Here is an 18,046-nt window from a genome sequence, read left to right on the forward strand (position 1 = left end):
GACCCACCTGTAAATCTTCTTTAGTAGGCATTGAATTTTTTTGAAGCCTGAAAAAAAAAAAACCAACTCTGTTTCTTCTCATATCTTACCCAGACTAAAACATCTCTGCTTTTAGTAAAAAGCTTGAGATCAGGTTTTCTCATGCTAGGAATGATAAAGGGCTGGAGTGATGTTCTGTGAGTGATGCTCTGTGATGAGAAGGGCTGGAGTGATGCTCCGTGAGTGATGCTTTGTGATGAGAAGGGCTGGAGAGATGCTCCAGCTTAGTGTACTGGAGGTCCTGAATTCAATACCTGACATCAAAATAGTAATAACATCCATAATGATAAAAATGACAGCAGACAGCTGGGTGTGGTGGTACACACCTTTAATCCCAGCACTTGGGAGGCGGAGGCAGGCAGATCTCTGTGAGTTCAAGTTCAGTCTAATCTACATAGTGAGTTCCAGGACAACGGGGGCTATGTAGAGAGACCCTGTCTCAAAAAACCAACCAAACAACAAATGACAACAGGCAATGTGCTTGTCCTGTTCTCTACAATGAGCCATCCCCATTGTTCTTATCTAAGTTACAAAGCAAACTGGAACCTACCCAGGATTAATTGTTCCACATGAAAAGTGCACATGTCTTCTCCCCCTGTGCTTGACACACACAGCCACCACAGAGATGGCTGCATGTGCACGCTTTTACAGTGTCCACGTAGTGAGACGACCAGCGTTCACTCCCCCTGTGATGCAGGCTACTTCCAGGAAGCAGCTATTCAGGTCTGATTTATGTTACCAGGTCCCTTTACATCCAGGTGTGGCCATGTGTATAGTTCTGCCTGTGGGATGTCAGTGCCATCTGTATCATTTCTGGGCCAAAGCTTTCAGGAACTGAGTGTGACTTCTGGGCGTTCTTCCTCTCCTTCTGCCCGTTGAAGCCCTGGGGGATGCAGGAAAGAAAGGGCTAGGGATCTGTGAGGCACTGAGGGGAAAAGAGCCAACTGCCAAACAGTTTGAACTGGACGTGACAGGGAAAGCCCGGTTTAGTCTCTGTCTGTTGGGAATTTATCTGTTACTGTGACCGGCAATGCCGTAATTGCTACAGCACATAAAATGCATGTTATGTAGGGAATGGTGGTGCATGACAGAGACAGAGACGGGGGGGGGGGGGGGGGGGGGGGGATCTCTGTGAATTCAAGGTTAGTCTGGTCTACTGTACTGAGTTCAAGGACAGAGAAACCCTGTCTCAAAAACAAACAAGCAAAATAGAACAAAGCAAAACCAAAAGACAACAACAACAAGGAAATACTCTTATGGGGCTGGCAAAATGGCTCAGCAGGCAAAAGCTGCCTGACATAGAAGCCTAGTGACTTGAGTCTGTCCCCAGAAACCACTTAAAGGTAGAAGGAGAAAACAGAGTCTACGAAGTTGTCCTCTGCCCTTCAAAGAAGAGCCATGACATATGTTCCCATGCACACATACACAATGAACATACACGATTTATAAAATATTTTAAATACACATTAGGTTATATATTATCATTTACACACTCAAAAAAAACCGAGGGATTATGTGACATAATAGTGTCGCGTGGCTTTTGTGGGCTGAGAGGTTATCTTAGAAATATGGCGGAGGCAGAAACACTCCTATTCTGAGTAGTAAGCTGCCCTCCACCCTCTCTTTGATGGGTGAACTTGTAAGAAAATGTTATTTGTTAGATGTCTCTGATGACTCAGAGCAGCTGCATTCCCCTTTAAGGTGGGGTAACCCCAGGTAGGGTCTGCCCACCCAGTACTCTGTGGCTTCCTGCCTTCTTCAGTTCAAGGGTTTCTCAGACAAGGAGGAGCCTGAAAATGTTCAGCTTTCCCAGAAGACATACCTCGGTTTGACAGGCAAAGTCTACAAAGACTGCCTGCAGGGGCCCATCACATTAGAGGGAGCCTGGAAAAGTCCAGAACTAAATGCCGCCTTCTCCAGCGCACCAGAAACATCGGAGTTCACAGCTACTGAGGATGTGCTCCCAGAGGGGCCTTTGTCCTCCAGGCCCCAAAATGCCACCAGAGAGTGAGCTTCAGAAGCCAGATGTCTCAGCTCTTATAGGCTTCCAGGAACGCTCGGGCGTTTCTCAGAAGCCCCCATTTCCTGCTTCACACCCACAGCCTGGTCCTCTGTGGAGGAAAGCGGGAGGCTTTTACCCTCTGCCCACCCCCTGCGCTTTGCCCTGGGGACTCCTACAGGTGCATAGCAGCTAGCAGGAGCTGTGAGGGCGACTCAGCGTGGGCCTTGGGACAGGGGAGACTCCGCAAATCCAGACGCTGGGATCCTCCACCCCTTTCAAATTCGTTCCCAGTTTCTCCTCTTTCCTTCACCTCCTGAACTAAAGGGAGGCCCAAGGGTAAGCCAACACAATCGATAATCAAAAAGATATGTCAACCATGGTTGCGAAATTTAACAGATCAATGTTCCCCAGAGTGGAAGTCACATAGTATAGATGGATGTAAAGTGGATTTAAGGGTTCCACACAAACGCCAACACTAAAAAAATACTTTATCGCTCCCTTTTGCTTCTTCTCCAATACTTTCCATTATATCAAAAAATAATATGGCCGTTCAGCCACTGCCAGGGCTTCACCACTCCCTTGACACCTGCATGGCTCAGAGAAAGGGAGAGAGGGGTGGGGGTAGGGGAATAAATAATATTAGAAATAAAACTGGGTTCATAAACATTTTCTGCTATAATGTAATTTAAAGAAGAGACCCTTCACAAAACAACATGATTTTATATATCTAGAAAGAAATCCAATAAAAGACACACACTTTATCTTTTTCAAGAAAACACTTCAATGGAAAACGTAAAATTGAAACCTAAATAAACAAAGAGATACAGTGTGAACTAAAAGAAGACTTGATGTTAAAAGGGTCAGCCGCGTGTGGTAGCACCCAGGCCAGCACTAGGATGGTAGAGGCAAACAAGAGGAGGCTATCTCAGGCAAGAGGAGGCTATCTCAGGCTACATAGCAAGATAAATAGGGAAAAGGAAGGAGGGGAGGGAGGAAAAGCATAGTATGATTTTATTTTGAGATACGATCTTGTTGGGTAACCCAAACTGTCCTGAAAATTTCTATGTAGTCCACCTGGGCTGGCTTTGAACTCTTAGCAGTCCCTCCTGCCTCATCCTCTCAAATGTCGGGGTTACAGTCGTGAGGTCACCATGCTTGACTAAAAATATGTGTGCTATAATTTCATATGATGTGGTATATTATTTATCTCACCCACATTTTTCTAGAAATATAATGCGATCTCGAACAGTACTCTGACAGTGGGTGTGTGAACATTTTCTGGATACTTAGGACACTGATTTGAAGGAGCTGAGAGGCCACCATTCTGCACAGGGTGCTGAGGAAGGTCCGTTCTGGGGACTGACATCGGAGGAGGGAAGCATTCCAGCGGGTTGAGCCAAGCTCCAGAGCAGCGGCTTGCTAGGAATGTTCCAAGAATACGCAGAGGTCAGTGTGGCTGGAACGGACTAAACGGGTGGCAGAAATGAGGTCAGAGAAGCAGCCAGGGGGAAGGGCACAGAGATTCATTCAGAGATGAGGAATCACAGAAGCCGTTGTAGTAGGAACTCAAGCGGATGTAAATATTTAAAGATTTTGAAGAACATTCGCTGACCCCACACCAGTGCTAGGGATTGAACCCACAGCCTGTGTCTGCTAGCCAGGCTCTAGGTCCAAGATACACCCTAGGCCCACAAGTAAAGGCTTTGACAGGGTTAAAATTACCCATAAACATTTGCAGATAGTATAGGAATGCAATCAAAACATGAAGGGATACATAAGTGACTGAAATTTGGGTAATTTTGATTTAAATAATTCCTTGGGTCTCAGATTTGATTTTTCCAATTCAGTTCAGCCCAAACCACACAGGAAAGAAATCACAATTCTCAGAGCTCAAGCTGAGAACCTTAAGGGACTTAGGAAGTCTCCTCACTTGGACACGTGGCTGGTGACCCAGAAAACTGCCCCATGGTTGGGTCTCCACTCAGTCTCCTGGAGAGCAGGTTCAAAAAGCAGCTACACTGAATCAACCCCTGGACAGCATCTCTGGCGCCTGCCTATAATCTCAGCAGCTGGGAGGCTGAGGCAGGAGGGTCAGGGTTTAAAAGGCCATAGAGCAAGCAGAGGAGGAGAAGGAGGAGGAGGAAGAGCCAGACCAGAAAGAGATTCTCCCCCAGAGAGTAATAAAAGTAACAAACTATGCAAAAACTAATGCATCCCGTTGGGAAGTCATTCTCTTCTGTCAAATAGCTGCTCCTACATCTGGAACTTCCCAGCCCAGTGAATATCGTTGCCAGGTAGTTGCCAATCGGTTGCATTAAGCACTCATTCAGCATTGCCTGTCAGTATGGGAGTCTCTGTCAATGTGTGATCAGCGGTCAAGCCATCTGCTCTCACAGAACTGAGGAGTCTAGGGTGGAGAGGAAGGTGAGAAATGGTAAAGATGTGAGAGACTGATGAGCAGGAAGTAAGCAGGCTTGAGCTAGAGCAAAGGCCGCCATGCGAAACAGGAGGGAGGGTAAAATCTGGCCCACTGCCTTTTCGTTATTATTGTCATTGTAAAGTTTTATTGAAACATGGGATGAGCTTGTTTGTTGACATGTTATCCGTGCTTGCTGTCACACTATGAGAGCAAACTTGAGGCATGTGAAAGAGACCCAAGGCGTTTACAGAGAAAGTTCGGGATCTTTCCCGCAGCAACATCTAGTAGAACGTTTGAAATAATAGCAGTGTTCTGCATCTGTGTTGTCAGGGTGATCACTGGCCACACGGAGCTACAGGGCACTGGAGATGTGCTTAGTAGCTTACTTTATTTAATTGAAATTAAGGTAAATGCAAATTTAATCAGCACCCATAGTCAGTGACTGCAATGTTGGATAGCATAGTTCTATGCCATCACATAGGATAGACACATGGCAGAGTTCTCTGAAATCTTTTCCTCTTCATCTTTTTGAATTTCTCTGTGTAGATGTGTGAGTGTTTGATGGTGGGGTCTGAATCTAGCCCCCTCCTCCACCACCGGGCAGACAAAGGTCTATCACTGAACTACACACCTCTCTAAATATCTCTTGTGGCCCTAATAAATCAGCAGAAACCCAAACTAAAATGGATGCTCCCTTGCACTCGGGAGGCAGAGGCTGGAGGATCTCTGAGTTCGAGGCCAGCCTGGTCTACTAGAGCTAGTTCCAGGATAGGCACCAAAGCTACAGAGAAACCAAAGGAAAAAAAAATAGATGCTCCGGATAATTGCAACATGAGTCTGTAAAATGTGTGTCAGGATATAGAAACACAAGCTCTTTAATATTCTTGGGGAATTGGTTCTAGGATACTCCAAAATCTGGGAATACTTAAGGCTTATGTAAAGAATGGTCAAGCATTTGGATAGGACCTACCTACATCCTCCCGTCTACACTGTCATTTCTAGGGTACTAACTGCCCCTAATACAAGGGAATTATTGTGTATATGTTGACTGTACTGTATTGTTTGGGAAACAATTAAAAGAAAAAAAGGTTGTATGTACTCACTGTAAGGACTTTGCAGTGTAAAACCTACAGGCCCTGAGAGGTTATCCGTGCTTGAAAACCATCACCATCATTATCATCATCATCAAGATTATTCTGAAAAGGGAAGCACAATGGGTGATCCTTCTGTTTCCTTTCAACTCTTCTGTTACTACAAAATAGTATTTCTTAAGCATCTGAGATGAGGCTGCGCTCTACTCTGTTGGTTGTTAGGATGAGGAAATCAGGGCTGGAGAGATGGCTCAGTAGTTAAAACACCAACTGCTCCTGCAGAAGGTCAGAGTTTGGTTCTCAGCACCCACACTGGGCAGTTTACGTCCACCTATGACACTGCAGAGGGATCCACCACCCTGGTCTCCACCGGCACTCACACTCACGTGCATATGCTGACATGAGCACACCCACACAAACATATAAAATAACAGTAAAAATAAGACAAATCCTTTAAAAAAGTTAAGAAAGAAGAGAAAATCAGTCCTTTTACCTCCTGTAATGACTGGAGACAGCAACAAAGATGGACAGACAGACTTCTCTCATACTTTAGTGGGGCCTGGGCTATGTGTTCCGGAAGGCTATGCTGGCTCCAGAGATGCTCAAGAGATCCCACAGCAGGGTTCTGTGGTCCTCAGTGCCCAGCTGGCTGGTGCGACTCACTTGCTTAGTCTGCTCATCCACACCCCTGCCCGTCCACACCCCTGCCCGTCCACACCCCTGCCCGTCCATACCCCTGTCCATCCACACCCCACCCGTCCACACCTCTGCCCGTCCACACCCCTGCCCATCCATGCTTTTGCCCTGGCTTCTCAATCCTAGCTCTGTTCATAGCGCCTATCCTTCCTGTTTCCTTATTATTTGTTTGCCTATGGTTTCACAGGGATTCTCTACTTCCTTCTCCACACCTTGCTACAAAATGCTTTGTTTTCTTGGTTTTTCTCACTTCGAGTTTCCAAGTCAACTCCATGGTTAGGCCAGTTCTTGTTTTGTTTTTTTTTTTAATTTTATTTAACTTTATTTTATGTGCATTGGTGTGAAGGTGTCAGGTCCCTTGGAACTAGATCTTCAGACAGTTGTGAGCTGCCATGTGGGTGATGGGAACTGAACCCTGGTCCTCTGGAAATGCAGTCAGTGCTCTTAACCACTGAGCCATCTCTCCAGCCCCTATGCCAGTTCTTTTTGTGCCTTTCCAAGGTCTGTGACACTGACCTTGTGACTTAGGTTTGCATTTCTACCTTACTAGTCATCTGTGCCCAAAGATAGCTAGGACCACATGTTAGAAACAAGACTGCTGCTGACTGCCCCCACAGGGACAATGAACAGATTTTTCCTTAGTCGGGAATGTGGGTCTAACAGTTAAATGTCTTGTGTTAAGTTTCTCCTATGATGTTTGCATTAGCTAGGCTTACCTCTAGGGCCCTAGATCTACAATGCTAGGATTATCCGTTCTGTGGAGTTTGGCCCCCAGATGTGGTGGTGGGGCTAGATCTGTGGTTGCTTTCTGTTGTGGTAGTGGTGATTTTGTTTGGTTGGTTTTTTGGGGACAGGCTCTTGCTATGTATTCCTGGTTACCTGGAACTCACGCCTATAGACCAGCCTGGCCTCAAACTTGCAGTGAACTTCCTGCCTCTGCCTCCAGACTGCTGATTTACAGGTGTGTGCTAACTCACTGGTTGGCCTGAGATCTTGAATTGACTCTCTTTATAGCCAGAAGTTCCCAGGTAGCTATGGTTGCTCAGTCAGTAGGGCATGAGACTCTTAATCTCGGGGTTGTGGGTTTGAGTCCCATGTTAGGCAACAAAAGTAGTACGAATAATAAAAACCCAAAGACAGATATTAGGGTTCAACCCAAGAACCAGAAAAGCAAAGCGCCCAAGTCACTAGAGAAAGAAGTCTTGCCTCTACGAAGGCTGAGCGGCCATAGACTAAGCAGAGCCTCTCTCTCTCCTCTCATTTTACATCCCCTTTAGTGCTGGGATTAACAGTATATGACTACCTAGTACTGGCATTAAAGGCATAGGCCACCACCACCTGGATTTGTTTCTGCTTCGATCTTGTATAGTCCAGGGTGGCCTTGAACTCACAGAGATCCCTCTGCCTCTGTCTCCCAAATCCTGGGATTAAAGGTGTGTGCCACCACTGCCTGACCTCTAGTGGCTTAGCTTTGCCCTTCTGATCATTAGGCAAGCTTTATTCATTAAAATATAAACAAAATATCACTACAGCAAACATGCCATTTTCCACACCAATGCTCTCGAGCGAGCTCACCCCATCCCTTCCTCAATTTAGAGACACTTGAGCAATGGAGGGAAGGGTAATGCCACCCACACATGGGTCACAGAGCTACAGAAACAGGGCAGTCCCTTGAGAGGAAGCCTGCTGCAGAAGCTGCTGGAGAATTTCCGACTTTCTGCTTCAGGGCTTAGTTATTAATCTGAGGGTGATGTATGTGGAGCCTGAGGGAACGGTTTTGTAATTCCACCCCTGACTACAAGAGCATGGGTTCTGACACGTGGGCCACCTCTGACTCAGAGCTCAGTTAAAAAAAAAAAAAGAAATCTGCTGCTTTCCCAGCTTGGCAGGAAGGACAACGGGTGTTGGCTGGGAAGGCCCTGGGAATCTCCTAGACAGACAGAGGGAGCTTTACACCATTGTATGGCAGGGTAGGGAACCTGAAAAATTTCCATTCTCAGCATGCCTGCTTCAGCTTCTCTGAATGTCTGACAGAAGCCTGCAGACACTTTCCTTACTCGGAGGCATTGGTTTCAATTAAATGAATACAACTCCCCAGTCTGCCCAAGACCATGATCAAAGGTAGCGGCAGTCCCATAGGCTTTATGAAAGACTGAATTTCAGACTTTGCCTCCTACTGGGTATGGAGAGGGAGATAATGGGAGAGAAATGGGATCCCAAAGGAGAGAGAGAAGCGGGGAGAGAGAGGGAGAGAAAGAGGAAGAGGAAGCAGGTCAGGCCAACAGACAACCTTGGATGTCATTTCTCAGGCATTACCTATAATTTTCTTTCTAGCTTTTTTTCCAGTTAGTATTTTCTATGTGTACAGGTGTTTTGCTTACATGTATGTCTATGCTCCCTGTACATACCTCGTGCCCACAGAGGCCAGAGAGAGAGTTAGATCCCTTGGAATTGAAGTTACAGATGGTTGTGAGCCATTATATGGGTGCTGGGAATGGAACCCAGATCCTCTCTGGAAGAGCAGTCAGCAATCTTAACCAAACAGCCACCTCTCTAGCTCCTTTTTCTTTGTAATTTATTGTTTTGCAAAGGTAGGTCTCTCCCACTGACCTAAAAGGACAGCCAAAGAAGCTGGGATAACTGGCCAGTAAGTGCTAGAAATCCCCTGCACTGCCTTTCCAGCACCAGAGTTATACATGCAGGCCACCACACCCGTTTTTTACACGGGTTCTGGGAATCAAATCCTCTTGGTTGTGTGGCAAGCATTTTATCAACTGAGTGATCTCGCCAGTGCTCGTGTCCCGGCTTCAAGGTACTTGACTATCATGGGCCAGGGATTTGCCTTAAACATCTACAAATGACAATACCAGCAAGGTAAAGGACGTCCCATGGAGTCATAGAGAGGACAGCAGGCATTGTTTTCAGCAGGGGCCTGCCATGTGTCCTTGTTCATGGCTAGGACATGGGTTTAGGAGGTACTGGGTATGTAAACCCTACGCTATAGGGCAACATTTGTGAATGATTGTGTCTCATCCCAGAGCTTCTGATTTAGTAGGTCTTGGGTAAACCTAAAGATACACATTTTTGATAACTTCCTGGGTGACATTGATACTGCTGGACTGAGGGCCATCTTAGAACATTCAAGAAAGAGACCTTCAGAGGGACTGGATGACCTCTGTCTATTCTGAATCCTTTCTGACCGATTAGGAGACTGAGCGGAAGTGAGTTGCAATGCCATAGAGCGGTAACCAGATTTGGCATTTGGTTCTCTTCCTACTCCAACATCATGTTATTCCCTGCATAATGTTATTGATGAAAAACCCAGCATCTTCCTCAGCTTCCCTCAAGGGACTTGAGGAAAGGTGATGCTAAGCTGAACTCCCTGGAGGTTGGAAAGGTTACAAGCCTCTAGAAAACAGATCCCTTCCCTCATCTCAGACTCTAACATTGGTGTGGAGACTTCGGTAGAGCACAGGGCAGCAGCTCATCTGGAAAGGGGAGCCCTCAACAAGGCTAGTCAACTCAGAAGCAAACAGTGAAGTTGCAGTCCTGGGTCCAGTCCTGCCTCCTCGCCTCGTCCCTCCCCCACCTCAGTGGTAAGGTCCCAGACCTTGTGTTCCATATCTGAATTCTGAACCTGATTTCTCTGTAGGCCTGTTTGGTGATCCTCAGTGGGCAGACCATTTCCCTTCACAGGCATCGCCTAACTAAATACCGCGAAGTATGAGCTTCCACTGGATGCTCAAGGATGGACTACAGGGCAGGACACGATTTGGCTCGTAAGAAATGCCTAGAAGTCCAAGGCAGATGAAGTGCTTAAGCAAATGCAGCAAAGCTGGGTGTTCCCTTGGCTTCCACTCAGTCTATTGTAAATTTAATCACAAGGACATTTGCCATTTGCCTATAGCCCATTCCCAACCCCTACTACTATTAAAGAAGGGGAGAGTGGATTTAGGGGAACAACTGTCAGTCCTGTCATGATGATCTTAGGGTAATAAATATCCATTACTTGGGAGAGTTAAGATCAACCCCAATTAATAAGCCCAAATCACCCCATCGTCATCCCAACAGTTCATCACAAGAAAGAAAGTCTTCTTTCTGTTACTTGTCTTGTTTTTGAGACACAGTTATGCCCCCTAGCCCAGGGTAATCTAGAACTTGCTTTGCAGCCCAGGCTGGCTCTGTAAAATCTGCCCAGCTGGGATTACATATGTGTGCCACCGTGCCAGACTCAGAAAGAAATTTTATTCATAGATTCTCCCAGCTATTTTCTTCCTCCTTCCCTCCCTCCCTCCCTCCCTCCCTCCCTCCCTCCCTCCCTCCCTCCCTTCCTTTCTTTTCTTCCTTCCTTCCTTCCTTCCTTCCTTCTTTTTCTTTTCTTTTTTCTTTTTTTTTGGTTTTTCGAGACAGGGTTTCTCTGTATAACAGCCCTAGTTGTCCTGGAACTAGCCCATGTAGACCAGGCTGGCCTCGAACTCACAGAGATCCACCTGCCTCTGCCTCCCGAATGCTGGGATTAAAGGTGTGCACCACCACTGCCCGGCTTCTCTTACCTATTTTCAAGAATAATTCAGGTCAATGTTCTACGTGTGTTCAAAAATAGCCAGTTCCTGTCAGGCGTGGTGACCGGGGCAAGAGGATCACGAGTTTAAGGTCAGCTTGGACTACAAGGCCTTGTCTCAAAGAATAACAACAAAAGTAATAGGTGGTCACTCTTCACTATGTGTCAGGATTACACCTTTGGCCCAGTAAGTTCACTGTAACTAGCCACACTGAAAAAAAATGAGGCTGTAGAGCTAGCTCAGTGATTCAGAGCACTTACCACACAGCTGCCAGGATCTGCATTTGGATCCCTGCACCATGTTACAAACCTGCCATGGTCTCGTTGGCACCTGTAGTTTCAACTCTATGAGTGGGGGCAGAGACAGGAAAGAATGACAGGAAGAATGAGTGAATACACACAAGAAGAAAGGAGAGAAAGAAAGAGGGAGGAAGGTATGGATGGATGGAGGGAAGGAGAGAGGGAGAGTGAGAAGAGGGAGGGAGAAGGCCTCCTCATCAGGCAACCCCACTGCTGCCTCTGCTTCAGTGAGCTCTGAGATTGTGTTTGCCTCATCCTGGCTGGTCTCTTCTGGAGACTCACTGCTGACCCAGCTTGGCTCTCACATAGGGAGTACTGCTGTCCTCTGAGTTCCTATGGCCCAAGAGTGAGGCAGAACCTCACCATTAGCCCTCGTCCTAGCAGAGACCATTCTGAAGTGTATAACCAACGACATTTAAAAAGGGGGAGGGGTTGGGGAGAATCACTATAGTTGACAGCTTCCAATGGCTGCTCGGACCCAGCTCTTCAGGACTCTGACTGCCAGAACTGCTCTCAGGCATCAGCAGGAACTTTCCAGAAGTGCCTGAGTTACTTGAGGTCCTGGTTCATAAAAAATCAAATTAAGATATGTGATCTGAAATAGCGATTGCCGATCTGGGGGAATATGCCAGACTAAGCCACGTTTCTTTTGGTTCTCTCCTCATTAAGGTCTCAACAATTCTGGGAGCCAGTCACTTCAAGTCTCAGTTTCTAACATAAATAAGCAACTGCAGCCAGACTTTAGGTGGACTTCTGGAGAAAGGAGAAACACAGTGGTACCAAGAGCTTGGGATGAGGTCACTTAGCCATTGAGCATTATATGTGGCTCTAAGACCCATGGTTTCGAGAAGGGGTGGGGGGGGTGATGGATGATGAGATTGTCCTTGTTTATTTAATGAGAGGATTCTTGTCCATAAATACAGACATGCAATTCAAGAGGAAACTCATGAGAGAAACTACTGTGATGGGTACTGGCCAAGTACGCAAACAATGCCTTGAGTGAGGGGTGAAGGTAAAAGCTATGGCTGAGGGCCAATCCCAGAACGTGTCAAGGAGGTGGGTAACAAGAAAGAAAGACTTGAGATGCTTTGGTGTCGATATGAAGTAGACGCCTTATGTCATTGGTTAACTCAGGTCAGCAGCGTCCAACAGGAGTGTGCTATGAGGAGTTAAAGTCTCTGTAAATCCACAGCGGGTATTCTGTGTTGCCTCCAGCTTCCATTTGGACTGGCTTTTAAAAAGCATTTCTTTCCCTGCCTGTTTCTACCTCACATAGGCAAGAGTATCAGGGGAAGCAGGCCACTCTTCCTTAGCCTACAGGTCAGCTCTAAACAGTCTTGCTCTCTCTACCACAGTCAGTGCAGGAAGATGCAGATGACTATGTTCTGTCCAGTGATGTAGACTTCCTGATAAGCCTACAAGAGGATCCTGGAAAGTTTACTTTGTCTCAAAGAAAGACCCAGGAGAAGCTGAGCATGGTGGCACATGCTTGTAATCCCAAGGTCTGGAAGGTGAAGGCAGGAGGATCAGGAGTTCAAGACCAACCTCAGTCACGTAGGAGCTCCTCTGAGAAAGAGACTTTATCTCAAAATACTAGGGGGAAAGGGAAGGCCAGGAAAGAAGCTCTCTATTTTTCTCCTGGATTTTGTGTGGTGCCTGACACTCTTTCAGACATCTTGTCACTAGAAGATGACATCAATACTGAATGTGGCATAGTCAGCTGGAAAAACCTGGATTCCGATGACATCATTAAGCCTCTGAGTCAAAGAAATCTGGGAAGCAATGCTACTTCTAACCTTCCTCTTATGCACAATACCACATTCTCTTTAAAGCACACATCGCCTGGAGGTACAGCCCTAGCAACTGAAAGTGTACAGGTGCAAACATTGATTAGAATCTAACTGCTCACTAGGTGTGGAGGGAAGTGGTTTTAAAATGGTAACACATTGCTATTCCCATAAAGCTTAGCTATGGGAATAACAGAGGGCTGGCCATTAGACAATGAACCTCACAATTAAATACCGAATCACAGAATAAAATGCTACAGAGGAGAAAGTAGATGAGAGGATCTGAACTTGCCTGAGAGTGGCATATTCCTTTCTGATGTGGGAGGTTCTTCGGTATATGTGTTGCTTTTATTGGTTAATGAATAAAGCGGTTTCAGCCAATGGTTTAGCAGAGTTCAGCCAGGTGGGAAAATCCGAACAGAGATATGGAAAGTAGGCGGAGTCAAGGAGGTGCCATGGAGCTGCCACAGGAGAAGGACACGTCAGAACCTTAGGAGCCTTACTGGTAGACCACAGCCTCATGGCAATACATGGATTGATAGAAATGGGTTAATTTAAGATGTAAGAGCTAGCTAGGAATATGCTAGAATTAATATAGTTTCTGTGTGATCATTCAGGTCTGGGCAGCCAAGAAATGAATGAGTAGTCTCCACCTACACCTTTCTCTGTCTCTCAGCTGAGGTTTTAATTGTCACCCATAAGAAGGTTTTAATTTTTTACTGTTATTTATTTATTCATTTGGAGAGAGGTGGTCACGCCATTGCATGCATGTCAAGGTCAGAGGACAACTTGTAGGAGTCAGTTTTCTCCTTCTGTCATGTGGGTCTCAGAATCAAACTCAGTTTGTCATCAAGCTTGGTGGCAAGTGCCTTTACTTCTGAGCCATCTTACCTGCCCCCCCCCAAATTTTGTTTTAATTTAGTCCCAAGTCATGTTCTTTGATTAGAGCTCATGTCGTCCATTTAATGACTAAAGACAGCCTTTCGGTGTAGGACTAATGGCAAGCAAAACCGTCATGAGAACTGTGACCCTGAATGGCATTCCTTTCTGCACAGGAGTCCAACTTGTGGTTGGCCTCAGATGAGCAGACTCCACTTTGCGAACCAGCAATGCCAAAGAAATTGAGACAGGAGGGCTAGGGACAGAGTTTGGGGACTGTTCACAAAGGTGTGCTCAATGCTTAATACTCTACAAGCAAGTCACAGCAAAATCAAACTTCCCTTACTCAGAATCGTCTCATTCCATGCAGAGGGCTAACAAAAGCACAGACGTCATCCTCAATGGCACAGAGGCGATCTGAAATAGAGGAAACAGAGGAAGAAATGGTCTCTGGGCAAAGACAAAGTGTGCGAGCTATGTCTAGCCCCTCTGACTTCGACCACAAGTCAGCTCACCTCAGCCAGCAGCAGTGAGCCATAAGGATGGAGCTCACGTATTTTCTTTTTGCCATGGTCCTTCATGAATGTCAGGGAAGCTACTTGGCTTACATGCAAGGGATGTTAGGTCTCAAACCCGGGACAAACAACTATGGTGCCTATTTAACACATCAAAATGGACCTGGCCTCCAGGTCCTCCCAGCATCCCTCAGTCCCTCCTTGTTACAGGTTATGACTGCATACCCTGCTCTCTACCCTGAACTCTCCAGCCCAGGGACTGGGCTCCCCCCTCATGCTTTTCCCTATATAATCCAGCCATTTTTGTTCCCTGCCCCCTTCTTTTTTTACCTTTTGTTTCTTGGCTACCTGGTTCCCCTCTCTCTCTTACTCTCTCCTCACATGGCTCAGGGTCATGTTCACTCTGGACTCTCCCAGCTGTCCTTGTCTCTGGCTATGCACTCCCTTTTTTCTACAATAAACTTCTTCCTCCACCACACCTAGGAGCAGTCATGCCCTTTCCTCTTTTTCTCTTTCTTTCTTTTTCTCTTTCTTTCTTTCTTTTTCTTTAACATTTATGTGGCATGGAAACATGGAGCCAGTCATATCTTTTACTTTTTTATTTCTTTTTTTTTCATTCAAGGGAGAATGCACTGCAGGTAGGATGTGAATTAATATTACTGGACATGGCCCTCAGCCAAAAGTGATCACAGGAGGAGTAGCTATGGAACCCCAGTGTCCAGAGCCTCAGAAACACTATCATTTTACATCTTTGGTGCTGGTGGTTGATCCCAGGGTTTCATTCATGCAGAGCATATACTCTCCCTCTGAGTTCCAACTCTAATCTTCTCCCTAAATCTTTCACTATGTAGCCCAGGTTGGCCTCATACTTCTGGGCTCAGGCTATCTCACCTCAGCCTCCTAAACAGGTTAGCCCCGTGTGCACATACCAGTACACCAGGCTCAGTTCTGTGGTTCATTCCTCAGCTCCCACCACCAGGTGACAATCTTAACGTTCTATCTTGTTTTTTCTTTTGGTCTGTTTTATGTCTTCATTCGTGTTTCCTGAGACCATCTCCTGAAAACCACCCACACCAAGGTTCCTGCCTCACTCTTTTAAGTGGAACCAAATTAAACCAGGAGCCGCTGGCAGAGGGAGCCACTGACAGAAGCAACTCATTCATCTGTATCACACCGCTTCCCCCGCAAGGCTCGGGGACCACTGTTGAAGAGAGAGAGGAAAGACTGTAAGAGCCAGAGGTTAGGAGGCCTGGGGAGGAAGTGTCTTCTGTCCACAACAGAACTGCTACATCCATGAACTCATAGAAGCTGTGACTTCCTACACGAGAGCCGCACAAGATCAAGCCAGTCTACACTCCGGTATGGAGCACCTCCCCATAGCTGAGGAGCCACGGCAGCTGATGGCTTCTGGGGGAGGGGAGTCAGTTTTCTTTAAGGTGCCTGGTAGGTTGGCCATGCCCGAGTGTAAAGCACACTCTGCTCTGCGCTATATGCGCTACCTGCTTTATGCGCTCTTCACGCTACACGCTACGCTACGCAGAGACACAGGTCATTCTTGAAACAAGAACGCCAAGAATGCCAACTTGAATCAACATGAATGAACTTTATTGTGTTCAGGGCAGCTTACACATGACCAATGGCCATGCCCTAGCTCTCAGGATTTTCAGCTGCAAACCCACCAGAAACCACTCCCCTGTCACGTGCTCAGAGCAGTTGCAGACACATGGAAACAAGTTGTTTTGCTCGGAGCAGCTGCAAGCATAGGAATCAAGTTGTTGACTGGAAATTCAGGGTCTGGGGGTCCACAGACCCCAACACCCTAGTGGATGGCTCCACACCCGTGAGTATCTGGGAAGCACAAATTGCTATTGGTGGGTGTCGTAGGGTTTTAATTGCTGTGACCATGACCACAGCAACTCTTATAAAGGAAAACATTTGATGGGGTGGTTTACAGTCTCAGAGGTTGAGTCCATTATCATCATGGCAGGAGCATGGTGGTGTGTAGGCAGACATGGTGCTGGAGCTGAGAGTCCTACATCTTGATCTGCTGGCAACAGGAAGTGAACTGAGATCCTAGGTATGGCTTGAGCATACATGAGATCTCAAAGCTGGTTTCCACAGTGACACACTTCTTCCAACAAGGCCATACCCACTCCAACAAAACCACACCTCCTAATAGTGCCACCCCCCCATCAGCTTATGGGGGCCAATTATATTCACACTACCACAGTGGGTTATTGGTGGGGAGGATACAGAATTGGGAAGAGGATCTAGGAGGAGTTAGGGGAAGGGTTGGAGATGACATGATCAAAATACATTATCTATTTATATATATTATATATAATTCTCAAAGTATTAATTAAATTGTATTTTTAAAAATAGAAACAAGTCAGGTTGTATTGATGGCTCAGCCATTAAAGGCTATGTGCACAACCAAAAATAGAAACATGTCACCAGGAAGCCTCAAGAATTGAAGGCACCAGCATCCTTGGAAGGTGAGGGTAATATTCCCCCAGTGAAAAAGTCAGTCCTCAGCCGGGTGGTGGTGGTGCATGCCTTTAATACCAGCACTTGGGAGGCAGAGGCAGGCAAATCTCTGGATCTGAGGCCAACCTAGTCTACAGAGTGAGTTCCAAGACAACTAGGGCTACACAGAGAAAACCTGTCTCGAAAAAAGAAAAAAGAATAAATAAGTGAGAGAGAGGGAGAGAGAGAGAGAGAGAGAGAGAGAGAGAGAGAGAGAGAGAATGAAAGGAAGAAAGAAAGAAAGAAAGAAAGAAAGAAAGAAAGAAAGAAAGAAAGAAAGAAAGAAAGAAAAAAGAAAAAAGTTGCCTTCAGCTGGGAGTGTGGTTCAGTGGTAGAACACTTGTCTGGCATTGTGGTAGTTTGAAGGTATTCGGTCCCCATAAGCTCATACGGAGTGGCACTATTAGGAGGTGTGGTCTTATTGGAGGAGGCTGGATGACACACACCTTTAAGCCAGACCCTGAGGCTGGAGGGCACACCTTTAATGTGGACCACACCTTCTGTTGGAAGTGTGTCACTGTAGTGGGGGGGGGGGGGCACGCTTTGAGTTTTTTCTCCAGCTTCACTCAGTGTGACAGTGAGCCGACTTCCTGTTGCCTGCAGATCGTGATGGAGCACTCTCAGCTCCAGCACCACCTCTGCCTGCACGCTGCCGTGCTCCCCTTCATGATCATAATGGACTGAACCTCTAAAGCCGTAAGCGAGCCACCCTCAATTAAATGTTTTCTTTACGAGTTGATATGGTAATGGTGTCTCTTCACAGCAACAGTAAACCCTAACTAAGACAGGCCTGCATGAGGCTGTGGCTTCAAGTGTGCATGTGTGCATGTGTGCATGTGTGCATGTGTGCACCGTGGACAGGAGGGGCAACCCTCAAGCAAGCTACAGTGGAGCCCTGTAGTCAACAGTGTGGACTATACACATCACAATCGATGTTTCAGTACCTTATTATTTTTCTGCTTTTCGGAGAAAGTTAAATGTTGGAAACAGGGGGGCTGGAGAGATGGCTCAGTGGTTAAGAGCACTGACTGCTCTTCCAGAGGACCCGGGTTCAATTCCCAGCACCCACATGGCAGCTCATAACTGTCTGAAGATCCAGTTGCAGGGGATCTGACACCTTCACATAAAATAAAGTTAAATAAACCATAAAAATATTAAAAAAAATGTTGAAAACAGTTTTACACCTCTAAAAAGAGTCATAAGAATGAAAGGAAGCTGAGCAAGGTGGCAC

General features: G+C 46.4%; 1 long non-coding RNA gene across 1 annotated transcript; it reads right to left on the reverse strand.

Moving 5' to 3' along the window:
* Positions 1 to 350: 350 nt before the first annotated feature.
* On the reverse strand, positions 351 to 2,340 carry LOC146893428 (uncharacterized). The gene is made up of 2 exons (XR_015002929.2): positions 1,862 to 2,340; positions 351 to 922 (listed from the first exon to the last, which is right to left on the reverse strand). It is a non-coding gene; the product is annotated as an uncharacterized LOC146893428 (long non-coding RNA).
* Between the last annotated feature and the right edge of the window lie 15,706 nt (positions 2,341 to 18,046).

This window comes from Myodes glareolus, chromosome 7, assembly GCF_982192425.1.
Source record: "Myodes glareolus chromosome 7, mMyoGla1.1, whole genome shotgun sequence".
NCBI lineage: Eukaryota > Metazoa > Chordata > Mammalia > Rodentia > Cricetidae > Myodes > Myodes glareolus.